Below are 16,921 nucleotides of genomic sequence, written 5' to 3'. Positions count from 1 at the left end.
TCAGGTGTCCTGGCTCTGTCCCCTCCCAGCTCCTGATGCACCCCCAGCCTGCCCGCTGGCAGGACAGAGTGAGAAGCTGAGACATCCTTGGCTTGGTGTAAGCACTGCTCTGCAACAATTAAACATCAGCGTCTTATCAGCACTCTTCTCATCCTAAGCCAAAACATAACACCCTACCAGCTACTAGAAAGAAAAATACCTCTGTCCTAACTGAAACCATGATATCGATCCACCCCTTATTCCATACCATTTATTTCATGCTCAGGTTCCACTCCTAAAAAGACCACATCCTGCTGCTGGCCATGGCCATGGCTCCAGGGAAGCAGCAGCCCCGACCCGAAGGCAGCAGAGAGGCAGAGCCCAGCAGGCAGTGAGGGACAGCCCCAAGGGCCACCAGGGCTGTTCCTGCATGTGGCCACTGGGCTCTTGGTCCTGAGCCCCTCCTGAGTGCTGGGGCTGCTCCCCCAGCTCCAGAGAAGATGGGAAGACAGGGATAATGAGATCAGTGAATTTCTGATGGCTTCTTTGTTGTCTTTATTTCCACTGGAAAACTAGTCCTATGTGTATATTTGATGATTTGGTCAAAGTAAATAAATTAATTAACAGGCAGGATGCTAAGAATAACAGTAGTGAAATAATGATAAAAATTAAATGACATGAATCACATTAATTTCACATAATTATGAGTATATATTATAAACTCATTATTGATGTTTAAGAAGCATGTATAGGAGCAGATACCTCACTCCATAATTTAGGTCCTTGTTCCTCATGCTGTAGATGAGGGGGTTCAGTGCTGGAGGTACCACTGAGTACAGAAATGACACAACCAGGTCCAGGGATGGCGAGGAAATGGAGGGGGGCTTCAGATAGGCAAACATGCCAGTTCTGACCATCAGGGAGACCACAGCCAGGTGAGGGAGGCACGTGGAAAAGGCTTTGTGCTGGCCCTGCTATAGAGATGACAGGACTGTCACCTAGATCCACAAGGTCTAATCCAAATACACTGCTCCTACCTGTGGCAGCTGGGCTCTTGGCCCTGAGCCCCTTCTGGATGCTGGGGCTGCTCCCCCAGCTCCAGAGGAGATGGGAAGAGAAGGATACTGAGACCAATGAATTTCTGCTGAGTTCTTTCTTGTCTTTAACTCCCAAGGAAGCCTGCTTCTATATATACATTAGACGATGTGGTCAAACCTAACACAAGATGTAACATACAGAATGCTAAGAATGAGATTATTAAAAACAAAATGAAATATTGTTAATTTTTTTACAGAGAAAAATAATTTAAAATGTTGTGTCATTTTTCCAAATACCCTTTTATTTATTTTAGTATTATTATGAATGATAATGTCATGATAACTCTAGTAACAATAAAAATGATATGATATAATATGAATCAAAATATTTGCATAGTATTAAGAATACATCTTCTGAACACACCGTGGGTGCTTAAGAAGCATGTATGGAAACAGTTTCCTCACTGCATCCTTGAGATCCTGGTTCCTCATGCTGTAGATGATGGGGTTCAGGGCTGGAGGCACCACCGAGCACAGAAATGCCACCACCAGGTCCAGGGATGGTGAGAAAATGGAGGGGGGCTTCAGGTAGGAAAATATGCCAGTGCTGACAAAGAGGGAGACCACAAGCAGGTGAGGGAGGCACGTGGAAAAGGCTTTGTGCCGGCCCTGAGAAGAGGGCATCCTCAGCACTGCCCTGAAGATCTGAACATAGGACAACACAATGAACAAACAAATGATAAAAAAATGCTAAACAGAACTGCCCCAAATTCTCTGAGATAGGAATCTGAGCAGGAAAGCTTGAGAATGTGGGGGACTTCACAGAAGAACTGGTCCACAGCATTGCCTTGGTAGAGGGGCACTGAAAATGTAGTGGCCGTGTGCAGGACAGCATTGAGAAAGCCACTGCCCCAGGCAGCTGCTGCCATCTGGGCACAAGTTCTGCTGCCCAGGAGGTTCCCGTAGTGCAGGGGCTTGCAGATGGCAACGTAGCGGTCATAGGCCATGATGGTGAGAAGGGAATATTCTGCTGCTATAAAGAAGAGAAAGAAAAAGACCTTTGTAGCACATCCTTGATAAGAGATGGCCCTGTTGTCCCAGAGGGCATTGGCCATGGCTTTGGGCAGAGTGGTGGAGATGCAGCCCACGTCGAGGAGGGCGAGGTTGAGGAGGAAGAAGTACATGGGGGTGTGGAGGCGGTGGTGGCAGGCTACGACGCTGAGGATGAGGCCGTTGCCCAGGAGGGCAGCCAGGTAGATGCCCAGGAAGAGCGCGAAGTGCAGGAGCTGCAGCTCGCGTGTGTCTGCGAATGCCAGCAGGAGGAACTCAGTGATGGTGCTTCTGTTGGACATCTGCTTTTTTCGGGATGTGGTCCTGAGCAAAGAAGAGGATGAGAGTAATAATGTACAAGAAATGTATCAGAGGGAAACAAATTCAGTTTCTCATTTAAAGTCATTGCCTATATTGTGTACTTTCTGGCAGACATTTGGCAGATCCCTTTCATGCATCCTGATTCATTCTGCTTGAGGCTGTCTCTTGGAACAGGGGGCTCTACTGTGGGTAATGCAGGAGCCAGTCCTGTCCTACAGCAAGAGGTGAAGAGGAACATGGGGAAATGTCAGTTTCTCTTCCCTCCTGATCTCAAAGAAGTTTTCCGCAGTGTTGCTCCCAGTTCGCCAAACTGCAAGGCAGAGTTATGGAGGCTTTTTTAAATTTTATTTTAAATTTTTGTTTTTTGAGTTTTTTGTTTCAGCTGTCCCACCACTCCTGAGGAATGTTTCCAAGCCACCGATCCTGGCTATTTTTACTGGACTCAAAGGGAATCCTTGTAGATCATTATCAGAGAAAAAGGGACTGTCACTTTAGTGCACAGTGTTCTTTAGGGAGGACAGCCAGTCTGTCTATCAAGTATGGTCTCAGCTGCCCTGTAAGTGTTGCAGGAAAGTTCTACTCACATGTTTGATTGAAAAGAGCAAAGACCCTGCTGAGAGCAGAGGAATCCAGGCTCAAAGTGCACATCTCCACACCCCTCACCCTGTCCCCCTACTCCCTTTCCCCCAGGCACACCGAGGACTCATGCCATGGGCATGTGAAACCCCCATCCCCAGCCAGCCTGCAAACAAGACCAGCAGCAGCACGGCCAGGTGGAGGAGCCAGGAGGAATGCCAGCGTGCTGCTGCCAGGGGAGGCAAGGCCAGGGAGGGACAGACGGACACTCAGCAGACCCTCCTGTGCTGCAGCTCTGCCTGCAGATGAGGCAGCTCATCCTCATTGCAAATGATCTGTGCTCACTTCAAGCTTGCAGAGACCTCCCAAAAACAGAGATGTCTCCCAGCACTGGGCATCAGGGGGCTTGCAGCTCGTAAAGATCAGCTAGGATCAAAAGCTGAGAGGACCACAAAATGATGTTGGTGCAGTTTCTGTTCTGAGGTGTGCGTAGGAACTTTATAAACTTAATTGCTGACAAACTGATCTCACACTGCAATTCTCTTGGAGTCTCAGTCTCCACTACAATACCTACAATCCATTACCATGAAACCTGCCTCCCCTCCACTGCAGGAATCTGCAAGCACAGGCTACAAAAAAAGTCTTGCCTTTCAGGTAGCCCCTGCCTTGGTCTTCCTCCTGAAATATCCAGTCATATTTCCCATTCCCTAAAGCGTTTTCTACTCCTTTCTGTAGAAATAGAGACAATGACCCAGGCAGATGCTATCAGCCATCAGATTTGCCAGCTGCAGAAGACCCCTCTGGCAACCCCACCTGCAGTGCCCTGCTGCCAGAGCCTCACGGTGTCAAGAGCCTGCAGATGTGTCCTGCCACACGCTGCCCTCTGTTGTTGCGCTCCTCAGTGCCTCCAAGCCCTCTCTCCTTCTCTCCTCTCTGCGTGCCAGCTGCGGTCAGAGCCCCCAGACCTGCTGCGCTGTGCAGAGGAGCTGCTCCTGGGTACAGCTGTCTCTCTGCAGCGCTTGCCAGGAGCTCCCCTTGTGCCCAGGAGCCCGGCCCAGCTCAGCAGCACAGCACCCGACCATGTCATTTCTTGCTCTGTGCCCTTGGGCTCCCTTGAGGTGTCCCCAAGGCCTCAGGGCTGACATCTCCCGAAGGCAGCAGGGTCTCTGCTGAGGTGTGGTGTTTGAAGCACACTGAACACATCACCAACTGCCCTTCTCTGAACACAGGGGAAATGACTTTTGAAAGGGTGATTAGTGCTTTTAAACTGTGGTTGTCAAATATGATGTGCTTTAACCTGGCAGGCAGGTCGGCACCACATGGCTGTTATCTCACAACCACCCCTAAAAAGACAATGGGTTGAAATGCAATACAAGCTTTCAGAAGGATTCGGAACATTTGCTTCCCTTTCTCAAATTCTTCTGCTGTGGTGCCCCATGTGATTATGACACCAGCATGCTGGAGTTGTTCAGGAGCTTCCCTGTGTTCTTGAGCACTCTGGGTCAGCCCATGGCAAATGGTAGGGCTGTGTTTCCAGCCCTGGTGCAGTTGATTACAGGTGGGCAGGACACCCCTCCATGTGAAAGCAAAGTGTGGCTTGTGTACTGCTGTGAAAGGGATGAACAAAAATGCATTAGGAATATTAATTGTGGCATAGCACTTGACTGCCTTTGACTCCAGTTCATACTGAATGAAGTTCTAGCATACCCGGCACAGCAGCACCCAGTGGTGGTGGGACTTGATTCAGGCCACAGAAGTCCATTGTTATCTTTGACTCAGCATTAGAATTTTGCACTGTCCATATGGGACTATTAAAGGGTGAGAGAGTCTTATTGATCAGTCCTTGGCTCTCCAGTTGATTAACTAGCTCATGCAGGGGAATCAGGGATTCTCTGTTAGTGTAATACTGCCTCAGGTGCACGGCTGGTAGTGATTGGCACCTGCTGCTCATTGGCCATCAGCACCTCCAGAGCAGAAGGGTCCTGTGAAAGAGTGGGCAAGGTAGACACAACTGGTTAATGTCTTCCATCTCCCAGGCAGCTATGCCAAAAACCCACCAGTGAAATTTGGATCTTGCAAGTACCCTCTTTGAAGTAGTCTATGCCAAGGATGCACAAAGGCTCCAGGATAGTCTCAATGGGATGCTTTTGCCACTCTTTCCCTGTTAGACTCACTTCAGCCTCCAGTACTGTTAACTGCTGGGATCCCCCTGTCACTCCAGAAATACAAATGGCTTCTGGCCCTTGATGACATCACAGTACACTGTGCACCGCTGTCCACTAGAGCCTGATTCTGCTGTGGGCCTGATGTACCAGGCCATTAAATCCTTAAAGTCGAATAGCACACAATTGTCTGTTTTCTCCCCGTGGCTTGAGGCAGGATCTCTCTAGTCCTGCTCATAGTATTCATTAGTGTGTCTGGAGGACTATCTGCTGGAAACTGGAGAAACAATATTCTCAGAACACCTTTTTGTCAATATTTTTCCTTTCACTTCTTGTATCTGTGCCTCTAGAATGGCGGTAGATTTTTCCATCCCTTTTTCTTAAGGCTTATAGGGTTATCATCATGGGGGACTCCCTTCTGAAAGGGACAGAGGGCCCAACATGACAACTGGGCCCAACCCACAGACTTCTTATGGAGAAGAGACATTGCTAAGAAAGTTAAGTGCATGGTACAGCCCACCGGCTACTACCTGTTACTGGTCTTTCAGGCTGGAAATGAAAAGGTAGCAAAGAGAAGCCTGAGAGCAATCAAAAGGGACTTTGGGGCTTTGGGGAGACTACTTAAAGGATCAGGGGCACAGGTTGTGTTTGCCTCTGTCCTTCCGATAAGGGGGGATCAATGCTGACAAACAGACTCATCACATTAATACATGGCTTCGGGACTGGTGCAACCGACAGAACTTTGTTTTTTTCGATCACAGGAAGGTCTATGTGACACCGGTTCCACTGGCACCAGATGGGATGCGCCTCTCTCAGAGAGGGGTAAGGATTTTGGCTCAGGAGTTGCCAGGGCTGATAGATAGGGCTTTAAACTAGAGTCGAAGGGGGAAAGGGATAAAACCAGGCATGCTGGTGATGAGCTGGTGATGGTGCACTAGAATCAGAGGGACTGTGTGCCAGTGAGGCCTTTCGGTCAGCTCCACAAGGTGCTGCATGCAATGAAGTGCATTTGAAGTGCTTCTACACAGATGCATGCAGTATGAGGAATAAAATGGATGAGTTAGAAGTCTTGGCCCAGTCCCACAGCTACGACATCATTGGCATAAGCAAAACCTGGTGGAATGAGTCCTATGGCTGGTGTGCTGCAATAGATGGTTCCAGGCTCTTCAGGAGGGACAGGCAGGGCAGGTGAGGAGGTGGGGGTGGTGGTGATGTATGTGAAGGAGGGGCTGGACTGTAGGGAGCTTCAAGTTGGGGATGGCAAAGTTGAGAGCCTCTGAGTAAGGATTAAGGGATGAACAAATGAAGGGGATGTCATCGTGGGAGTCTATTACAGACCACCCAAACAGGATGATGACACCAATGAGTTATTCTTTGAGGAACTAAGACATACCTTGAGATCAACTACCCTTGTCCTTATGGGGGAATTCAACTTATCAGAAGTTAATTGGGTATATCACACAGCCAACACGAGCAGGTCCAGAAGGTTCTTAAAGCACCTAGATGATAACTTCTTGGTGCAGGTGCTAAGAGAGCCAACCAGGAAAGGTGCCTTCCTTGATCTGTTGCTGGAAAACAGAGAGGGTCTTGTGGAAGACGTGGTAATTGGTGGCCGTCTTAGTCATAGAGACCATGAAGCAGTTGAGTTTAAACTTTTTTGGTGACAGAAGGAAAACTGCCACCAAAACTTCAGCCCTGGATATGGGGAAAGCAGACTTCAGGCTGCTCAGGGAACTAGTCAGCAAGGACCCTGGGAAGATGCTTTTGAAGGTTTTGGCATCCATCAGTGTTGGACAGCCTTTAAGCACTGCCTCCTAAAAGCACATGATCAGGGAATTCCAAAATATTGGAGGCCAAGCAGGCAGTGCAGAAGACCAGCCTGGCTGACCAGGGATCTTCTGGAGCTTAGGCATAACAAGAAATTGTATGGCTGCTGGAAGCGGGGTCAGTCAATGTGGAAGGAATCCAGGGACACTGTTCGCGTTCGTAGGGAAAAAATTTGTGTGGCCAAAGCCCAACTAGAGTTGAAGCTGGCCACATCTGTGGGAGACAATTCAAGATGTTTTTTTAGATATGTGAACAAAAAAAAGGAGAACCAAAGAAAACATAGGTCCTTTACTTGACGGGCAAGGTCTCCTCACAGACGAGGACATAGGCAAAGCAGAGACGTTTAATGCTTTCTTCACCTCTGCCTTCAATGCTGATGATGGGCTTTGGGACCCTGGGTGCCCTGAGCTGGAGAACCATGCCAATGTGAATGACAAACTCCCAACAGACCTTGAGCGTGTGCAGAATTTCCTGCTCCACCCGGATCCATACAAGTCCATGGATCCAGATGGGATCCATCCCAGGGTGCTTAAAGAGCTGGCTGATGTCATCGCATGACCTCTCTCAATAATTTTTCAATGGTCTTGGGAATCTGGAGAGGTCCCAGTAGATTGGAAGCTGGCAAACGTTGTCCCAATTTTCAAGAAGGGCAAGAAAGAAGACCCTGTCAACTACAGGCCTGTCAGTCTCACATCAGTTCCTTGTAAAATTATGGAGATTATCCTAGGAGTTATTGAAGCGCACCTGGGAGACAAAGCAGTCACTGGTCCCAGCCAACATGGGTTCATGAGGGGTAGGTCCTGTTTGACAAATTTGATTTCCTTTTATGAGAAGATCACCCATCTAGTCGATCAAGGGAAACCAGCTGATGTGATCTTTTTGGATTTCAGTAAGGCTTTTGACACAGTTTCTCAAAGGACCCTACTGGACAAAATGTCCAGCATACAACTTAACAGAAACATCATGGAACGGGTGAGCAATTGGCTGAAGGGTAGGGCTCAAAGAGTTGTGGTAAACGGGGCCACATCAGGCTGGTGGATGGTCACCAGTGGGGTCCCCCAAGACTCCATTTTAGTGCTAGTCCTCTTCAATGTCTTTATAAATGATTTGGAAGTAGGACTAGAAGGTGTTCTGAGCAAATTTGCCGACGACACCAGACTTGGAGAAATTGCAGATTCTGCTGATTGTAGAAAGGCCTTGCAGAGAGACCTGGACTGATTGGAGAGCTGGGCAATCACCAACCACATGAAGTTTAACAAAGACAAGTGCTGGGTCCTGCACCTGGGATGGGGCAACCCTGGCTATACATACAGACTGGGCAATGAGATGTTGGAGAACATCCCTACAGAGAGGGATCTACGGGTTGTGGTTGAAAGCAAGTTGAATATGAGCCAGCAGTGTGCCCTGGCAGCCAGGAGGACCAATCATATCCTGGGGTGCATCAAGCACGGCATTGCTAGTTGGTCGAGGGAGGAGATTGTACTGCTCTACTCTGCCCTGGTGTGACCTCACCTTGAGTACTGTGTGTAGTTCTGGGCACCACAGTACAAGAAGGACATTAAACTGTTGGAGAGTGTCCAGGGGAGGGTGATGAAGATGGTGAAGGGCCTAGAGGGGAAGACGTATGAGGAGCGGCTGAGGGCACTGGGCCTGTTCAGCCTGGAGAAGAGGAGGCTGAGGGGGGACCTCATTGCAGTCTACAACTTCCTCATGAGGAGGAGCAGAGAGGCAGGAGCTGATCTATTCTCCGTAATCAACAGTGATGGAACCCAAGGGAATGACATCAAGCTGAGGCAGGGGAAATTTAGGGTGGACATCAGGAAGAAGTTCTTCACTTATAGGGTGGTCGCACACTGGAACAGGCTCCCCAGGGATGTAGTCACTACACCAAGCCTGTCAGAGTTTAATAAGCATTTGGACTGTGCCCTTAGTCATATGCTTTGAATTTTTGGGTAGACCTGTGTGGTGCCAGGAGCTGGACTTGAAGATCCTTATGAGTCCCTTCCAACTCAGGATATTCTATGATTCTATGGCATATTTTTTTTTTGTGACTTTTTCCCATTGTAACAGAAGAGCTGTAGCTAACTGCTTCTGGAAGACAACTGGAATAGCTTCTTCAGTGCATGCTTGAGTTCCTGGTTCCTCATGCTGTAGATTAGTGGGTTCACTGCTGGAGGTATCACCGAGTAAAGAACTGTCATCACCACGTCCACGTGTGTGGAGTAGATGGAGGGGGGCTTCAGGTGGGCAAATGTGGCAGTGCTGATAGACAGGGAGACCACGGCCAGGTGAGGGAGGCACGTGGAAAAGGCTTTGTGCTTGCCCTGCTCAGAGGGCATCATCAACACAGTCCTGAAGATCTGCACATAGGACAGCACAATGAAAACAAAACAACCAACACCTAAAAAGAAGCTAAAGGCAATGAGCCCAACTTCCCTGAAATAGTCTGAGTCTGAGCAGGAGAGCTTGAGGATGTGGGGGACTTCACAGAAGAACTGGTCCACAACATTGCCTTGGCAGAGGGTCAAGGAAAATGTAGTGGCCGTGTGCAAGACAGCATGGAGAAAGCCACTGCCCCAGGCAGCTGCTGCCATCTGGGCACAAGCTCTGCTGCCCAGGAGGCTCCCGTAGTGCAGGGGCTTGCAGATGGCAACGTAGCGGTCGTAGGCCATGATGGTGAGAATATAAAATTCTGACCCAATCAAGAAAACAAACAGAAAAACCTGTGCAGCACATCCTTGATAGGAGATGGCCCTGGTGTCCCAGAGGACATTGGCCATTGCTTTGGGCAGAGTGGTGGAGATGCAGCCCAGGTCGAGGAGGGCGAGGTTGAGGAGGAAGAAGTACATGGGGGTGTGGAGGCGGTGGTGGCAGGCTACGGCGCTGAGGATGAGGCCGTTGCCCAGGAGGGCAGCCAGGTAGATGCCCAGGAAGAGCGTGAAGTGCAGGAGCTGCAGCTCGTGCGTGTCTGCGAATGGCAGCAGGAGGAACTCGCTCACACAGCTGATGTTGGGCATTTGCTTAGTTTGGTCAAGGAGACTGCGAAATGAGAAACAAAACATATATAGAGAGTGAGACGGTGTGTTATGAGTAATGACTGTGAGCAAAAATCAGTTAATCCCCAATTAAAGTCTTACATTCCCTCTTTCTAAGAGGATCTTTGTGTCTCTCCCTGTCTGGAGCCCTGCTTTCTGCTTGCTGAGTGTCCTGTACACTGCAGCCTCCTCTGCCCAGCAGCTCCCAATGAGCCTACTCTGCTCCATTCGAGGTTCCAAGAGGGAAGGTTCCTGGGCAGTGGCTCCCTCTGCTGAGTGAGGGGTGTTTGGCTGTGTGACTCTGTGTGCATCTTCCCTGTTCAATACCCAGGAGACAAAACCAGCAGGTGGATCATGAGTGTCTGGCTGGAGAAAACAGGGAGCATCTCCTCCTGCTTCACCCTTCGTGCACAGCACTCCCTGTCAGAATCAGGCACCACCAGCTGGCACCCTGGGCAAGGGAGAGAAGCAGGCATGGGCAGGCAGGGCGGACCCAACCCAGTGCAGAGGCTGCGGTGTCGGTGAGGTACCACCTGTTCTCATAGCCCTGTGCCATCTGCCCTGCACAGACAGCAGAGGGACAAGAGCTCTGGAGTGTAAGAAGAGTTTGGAATATGCTCCTGGTAATATGGTAGGAGCCTGGGGGCAAGACCTGTGTGGAGCCAGGAGTTGGACTTGATGATCCCTGTGGGTCCCTTCCAACTCAGGATATTTTATGATTCTCCAATTCTGTGCCTTCTTCCACAGAGGAAGGTAGAGGGGGTCTGCAGCAAATGTGTCTAGTGACACAGAGATTTAGGGTTCAGACACCCTATATTCTCAGCCCCTCAGGTTATACATGCCGTGACAGAAGCTGTGAGGGGAAGAGAGGAGACCAGGGGCTGCTGCAAGGAAGGCGCCTGCGCTGCAGGGGATGGCAGGGAGGGAGCAGCTCCCTCTCACTGCCTGCCCATGTCCCTGCTGCCTGCAGCTGTTCTGCCAGAAGCTCTTTCTCTGTCCCTACGTCTCCTCCCGTCCATGCTCACAGCCCCCATCCCACCTGCTGTGTGCCCAGCTCTGCCCTGCAGAAACCTCCTGGGGATGGGGACAGCTCTGGGGACATCTCCCTGTCTTCAGGTCCTAAAGAACAGCTCAGAAAAGTCCTGGTGCAGTCTGTAAGCAGAGAAGGGAAGGGATATTCTCAGGTTCATCACTAACCTATGTCTCGGTTCAAGGCAATAGGAAGCTAAGTCACCTGTGCAAATCCAACCACTCTGTTAACACAGAGCCTGCCCCACAATCAAAGCAGGAAGACACAGGCAGAGAGTGCAGAAAGTGCCTTCTCTTTGCAGGCATCCCCTGTCCTGCCCTTGCTCTGCCCAAGCCCCTGGGCTCCCTGGGCAGGCTGATGGCTGAGCCTGGCAGGCAGCAGAGGCCCTGCCCCGGCACACAGCCCCTGGGGCACAGCAGGGAGGGACCCTGCTCTGCACCACAGCCCTGGGCAGCCCTGCAGCTGCCCTGCAGCACCTTCTCCTTCACACTGCACAAGCCACACGAGACATCCTGGCAGCTCCTGGCCAGGCAGAGACACCCCGCATCCAGGTGCCTCTTCCAGGAACCTGCCCTGCACTGTCTGGCAGGAAGAGACTTACTGTGGACAGAGCTGTGAAGGTTTCTCCTGCACTGAGCTCTCCTCTACCTGCACCCTCCAGGCTGCCTGGAATCCCTTCCTGCCTGGGTGCCTGTGGTCAGAGCCCCCAGCCCGGCTGCGCTGTGCAGAGGAGCTGCTCCTGGCCACAGCTGTCTCTCTGCACCACGGCCCTCTTGCCACAAGCTCTCTCAGTCCCATGAGCCCGGCCCAGCTCAGCAGCACAGCACCAGCCCAAGGCACTGCAATCACCCCTCTGGGGGCTTTGCTGATGAGCCCACGAACCTCAGGCACTCAGAGACAATTGAAGACAGCTCTCCAGAAGTCCAAGTCAGAGGCAAGTTTCCTGCAGTGTCCCCCTGAGGGCCAGCACTGACACAGCCTCCCTTGGAGCTCGTTAGAGCAGAACCCTGGAGGCAGTGAGGACAAGGAGACAAAGGCAATGTGAAGGTGACACTGATGTGTAGGAAAACTGGATGTGTGTCACCAATCACAAGGGCCAGGCCTTGACCCCTGTCCTCTGGGAAGGGAGATCCTTTCCATTCACACCTTGCTCAGGGCTCTTTGTGGGGCAGTAGGAGATGGGGATGTGCATGGCCAAGTGCAGGAGAATGGTACGACCCCTGCCTGGTTTATGGGAGGGGATGAGGAGGCAATGAGGCCCTGGTGTTTCAACGATCAGCTGTCTGCTCATGGGCCTCAGTGGCAGAGACAGTAGCAATAGCCATGGACACAAAGACCTGGGTTCATTTTGGGACTTTAAGCCTTGCCACAGCCCTCTATCCTGTCTACACCTGACCATTTAAAGGACTCCCAGTCCTGCACACCTTTCACTGCTGGCTGCAGACCCGTGTCCATGTGGTGTCACACCAGATCAGAGCTGAGTCTGATAACTCAGATTTTCTTGGTGGCCGTGCTCCTCGTAAGGCAGCTCTGTAGGAAGCTGGCCTGGTTCCTGGTGAGCAGGCACCACTGCTCGTATGGCATCCCTCGTGGTTCCCAGGCCCTCCTCCTCCTGCGCACTGCTCTCTCAACAGGGTCCCAGGCTACCCTGATGTGTGGGTTACTCTTCCTCTGGTGCAGTACTGGGTTCTTCTCCTTCTAAATGTCAAGAGGTTTCTGTAGGCAAAATCCTGCAGTTTCTCAAGGTTCGCCCACACTGATGCTCCATTCTGTCAGCTCTTCATGTCTGCAGGCAGACAGTTCAACCTTGCTGTGATTGTGCTATCTCTGAGAAGACAGCAGCATCAAGAGTTGCAGGAAAGTTTGGATAACACAAGTATAATCAGTTGAATGGAGTTGCAGCACAGAGCCACAGAAGGGTAGGGGATGGAAGGCTGCTGGGTCCCACATTTACTGCAATTTCTTCTCATGCATGTTGTCAATTTGTCTGGAGCAGTGTCCTAAATGTTTGGGGCTCTGCAAGTGAAAATTGGAAGGGCCAAAACCCAGCTGGAGCTCAATCCAGCTATGACTGCCAAAGACAATAAACACTGCTGAAAGAAATACTTTAAAAAAGGAGGATTAAGGAGAATCATCATCCTTTATTGGATGTGGGGGAAATCTTGTAATGATCTCGAGATAAGGTAAAGGCTGAGGTACTTAATTCCTTCTTTACTTAATTCCTTACTTTAATTCCTCTGACTCTACCAGCAAGACCAGTTGTTTCCCTGGACATTTTTTCCTCCTCATGGCCAGTGCCAACTTTCCAGGGCACGCTTCGTGGTTGTTTCTCCTCTCCTTCTCTTTCCTACCACCAAAGAAAGCTCCATCAGAGTGGAAACCACTCCTGAAGTAGGCATCCCAACCCAGCAGGCTCCTTGCGGCCTCTCAGCCAACCACACACAAGTCACCTCAGCAGCACCTTCCAAGCCAGGGGCCTGCTGCTGGCCTTGCAGCTTCTTGGCTAGACACAGCCAAGCCTTGTGCCTGCTGCTGCCCACTCATGGACTCAAGCAGAAGGGACAGGACAACCCATGTTGGGGTCTTCCTTCTGCCTGGGTCGTCCTGGGTCTGGAGGCAGAGGGGATCCCCCAGTCAGCATGCCAAGCAGGTGCCTTCTGCTGGCCTAGCAGGGCCACTGCCAGATGTCAGCCCAAAAGTGCAGCTCCCAGGAAGAAGTCAAGGCTGACCTGCCACCTCCAGACACAAGTGACCTCACAGTCCCTTTCCATGACACGTTCCTGCTGCTGTGCTATCAGCTGCAGAGACAGAAGTGGCCTCACAGTCCCTGCCACAGTCACATTGCTCCTACTGGGGCAGGAGATCCTGAGGCAGAGCTGAGCTCCTCAGAGCATTCCCACCCATCTCCTCCTTGTGGCCCACAAGCTGATCAGATCCATGGCCCCTCACATTCATTTGGAGTTAGGGTTTGGTTTAGGTCTCTTAAGCACTTTTCTAGTGTTAAATAGACCATTTTGATGCTACTATTAAGGGCAGAGATCAGAGTGATTAAGAGAGTAAGAGCTAGGGGAAGCAGCTATGGGCTGAGTTTTGTCTTCAAAGGGTACGCTGAGGTCAGTCATTAGAGTAGTGGATTCCTGTCAGGGTGCTGAGTAGCATTTAGGTTTAGGAAATAAGTTTACAGGTTGAAGCTGGACGAATTGCCTTGTATGTCTATTTTAAGTCATGGTTACATCTGCATCAGCATAACCTGAACCCTCTTACCTCTACAAAATCCTTAATTTCAGCTGGTCAAGCCCCTATTCCCTCCTCTCAGTCTCACATTTCTCCTGGCCAGGCTTCTCCTGATTTCTCCATATCAGTTATCTTTTTAGGGGCATGCTTATGATGCCTTTCATGATCTTAGACTATCTGTCACTGGTCTTTTGGCTACTCTATTTCTGAGAAAAGTGGCACTTAAGACACGATGGAAAGGACACAAAACTCCATCAGAGCACCCTGCATAATATGCCCAGCAGCTCTGCAGTGCCACAAAAGTGTGGTTCCTCCCTACAAGTTTTCTTTCCAGAATGGCTCCTATGGCTCCAGGGTAACTTTTCCCAGGCACTCACTTCCCCAGACCACACCACTCTTGCCCACAGGCCCCATGTGTCTCTCCAACCCTCCCCTCTGCCCCTGCAGTAGTGGCACCTCACTGCAGCAGGTTGGTGCATCTCCAGGCTCAGGGGTGTTTCCTGAGGGCCTGCCCCGTGTGGGGAGTGGTGGGGAGGAAGAGAGCAAGGTCATCTCCTGGGGCATAGCTGAGCACAGCCCAGGTATCCCGCACTGTGGGCAGGCCCCTGCTCCCAGGCTGAGGCACACATGCAAGGTGGACACTTCTCATTCATTCCAGCTTCATGCAGGGCCCTTCAGCCCTGCCCCAGTCCCAGGAGTGAACTCATCCTCCTACTCACACAGAATCACAGAATTTCTAGGTTGGAAGAGACCTCAAGATCATCGAGTCCAACCTCTGACCTAACACTAACAGTCCCCACTAAACCATATCACTAAGCTCTACATCTAAAAATCTTTTAAAATCCTCCAGGGATGGTGACTCCACCACTTCCCTGGGCAGCCTGTTCCAGTGTCTAACAACTCTCTCAGTAATGAAGTTCTTTCTAACATCCAACCTAAAACTCCCCTGGCACAACTTTAGCCCATTCCCCCTCGTCCTGTCACCAGGCACGTGGGAGAACAGGCCAACCCCCACCTCGCTACAGCCTCCCTTGAGGTACCCATAGAGAGCGATAAGGTCGCCCCTGAGCCTCCTCTTCTCCAGGCTGAACAAGCCCAGCTCCCTCAGCCGCTCCTCGTAGGACTTCTTCTCCAGGCCCCTCACCAGCTTCGTCGCCCTTCTCTAGAGTCGCTCGAGCACCTCAATGTCCTTGTAGCGAGGGGCCCAAAACTGAACACAGTACTCAAGGTGCAGCCTCAGCAGAGCTGAGTACAGGGGGACGATCACCTCCCTAGCCCTGCTGGTCACACTGTTTCTTATGCAAGCCAGGATGCCGTTGGCCTTCTTGGCCACCTGAGCACACAGACAGCTGCTAAAGCCCTGAATTTCTTTGTTCCTCACAACCTTTACCCAAATCTTTGTTGTGGCCCTCCCCACTGCCCAGCACTGCCCCTCAGGTGGCACTCAGTGACCCTTCAGAAGGGCCTTTGGGCGTCCTCAATTGTCCTGGTGCTTATTAGCACCTTCCCAACTCCTTCCAGAGCTTCTTGTCCATTGTGGGGATGCTGACTCATCGCTGGGACGGTGTTTCTCTCTGCAGATCAGGCCGTGTGGTGCTGTGTTTTTGGTATGTGACCAGAACAGTGTTGGTCACCCATGGTTGCACAGCATCAAGGCCTTCTCGGCTTCTCACTCTGCCCCAGGAGACAGTTGGCTGCATGAGGGCAAGAGGCTGGGAGGAGAACCTGCAGTGACAGCTGACCCAGCCTGAGCAGTCTGAGCAGCCCATGCACTCCTCAGATTCACCTTGTTTGTTACCTGAAACGACCTTGCACAGTCATTTTATGAGGTTCTAATCACTACCCACTGAGCACCCTGTCCCTGGAGATCCCTTGACGTCTCCTGGAAGCTCCAGATTCCTCTCCAGGCTGGCATCGGCTGTCAGCCCCACTGCAGGGTGTAGTCCCATGCAGATGAGTCCAAGACCAGCTGTCATCTCCTTAGGCAAGTGCTGCCCCAACGGGAGTGCTTAGTCCTGCCCTTGTTTCCGCAGCAACCACCCTGGGACTTTCATCCTGTGTCCTTCACTCCATGAAGATCCACAGGAAACAGAAGAGCAGGGAGCAACCCCTTGGCTGTGTTCCTGATAGCACATTTGGAAGATGTGTCCAGGCTTCTGGGTTTGCCCTGAGGAAGACCCTCTTGGTACTGTGGTGCTAGCAGGGAGGCCAGCTGTGACCCAGGGCTGCACAGTGCCTGCTGCTGCCTGCAGCCACAGGGATGCCACTGCAGAGACAACAGGACTGTCACCAAGGTACAGGAGATATCAGGGCTTACCCAGAAAAAAAGAAGCACAATGTGGAAGCCAAAAGAGAGCAGCAGGGAAAAGGCCACGTCCAGCTGCTGGCCATGGCCATGGCTCCAGGGAAGCAGCAGCCCCGACCTGAAGGCAGCAGAGAGGCAGAGCCCAGCGGGCAGTGAGGGGCAGCCCTGAGGGCTGCTGGGGATGCTTCTGCATGTGGCAGCTGGGCTTGGTCCTGAGCCCCTCCTGTGTGCTGGGGCTGCTCCCCCAGCTCCACAGAAGGGAAGAAAGAGAAGCTGAGACCTATGAAATTCACAAGGTAACTTCAGTAGCTGTATGTACACAGGAAGCCGGTTTCTATAGGTAAATAATTGACAAGTATGAGACT

The 16,921-nt window shown here is 51.2% G+C and overlaps 1 pseudogene across 1 annotated transcript; it reads right to left on the bottom strand.

The window, feature by feature from the left end:
* Positions 1 to 1,415: 1,415 nt before the first annotated feature.
* On the bottom strand, positions 1,416 to 16,227 carry LOC311428474 (olfactory receptor 14A16-like; annotated as a pseudogene). The gene is made up of 3 exons: positions 16,095 to 16,227; positions 10,315 to 10,438; positions 1,416 to 2,234 (listed from the first exon to the last, which is right to left on the bottom strand). The product of its transcript is annotated as an olfactory receptor 14A16-like (transcript).
* Positions 16,228 to 16,921: the final 694 nt, after the last annotated feature.

This window comes from Aythya ferina, assembly GCF_964211825.1.
Source record: "Aythya ferina genome assembly, contig: HAP1_SCAFFOLD_85, whole genome shotgun sequence".
NCBI classification, from domain to species: Eukaryota; Metazoa; Chordata; class Aves; order Anseriformes; family Anatidae; genus Aythya; species Aythya ferina.
This window is presented reverse-complemented; position numbering and strand designations above follow the sequence as displayed.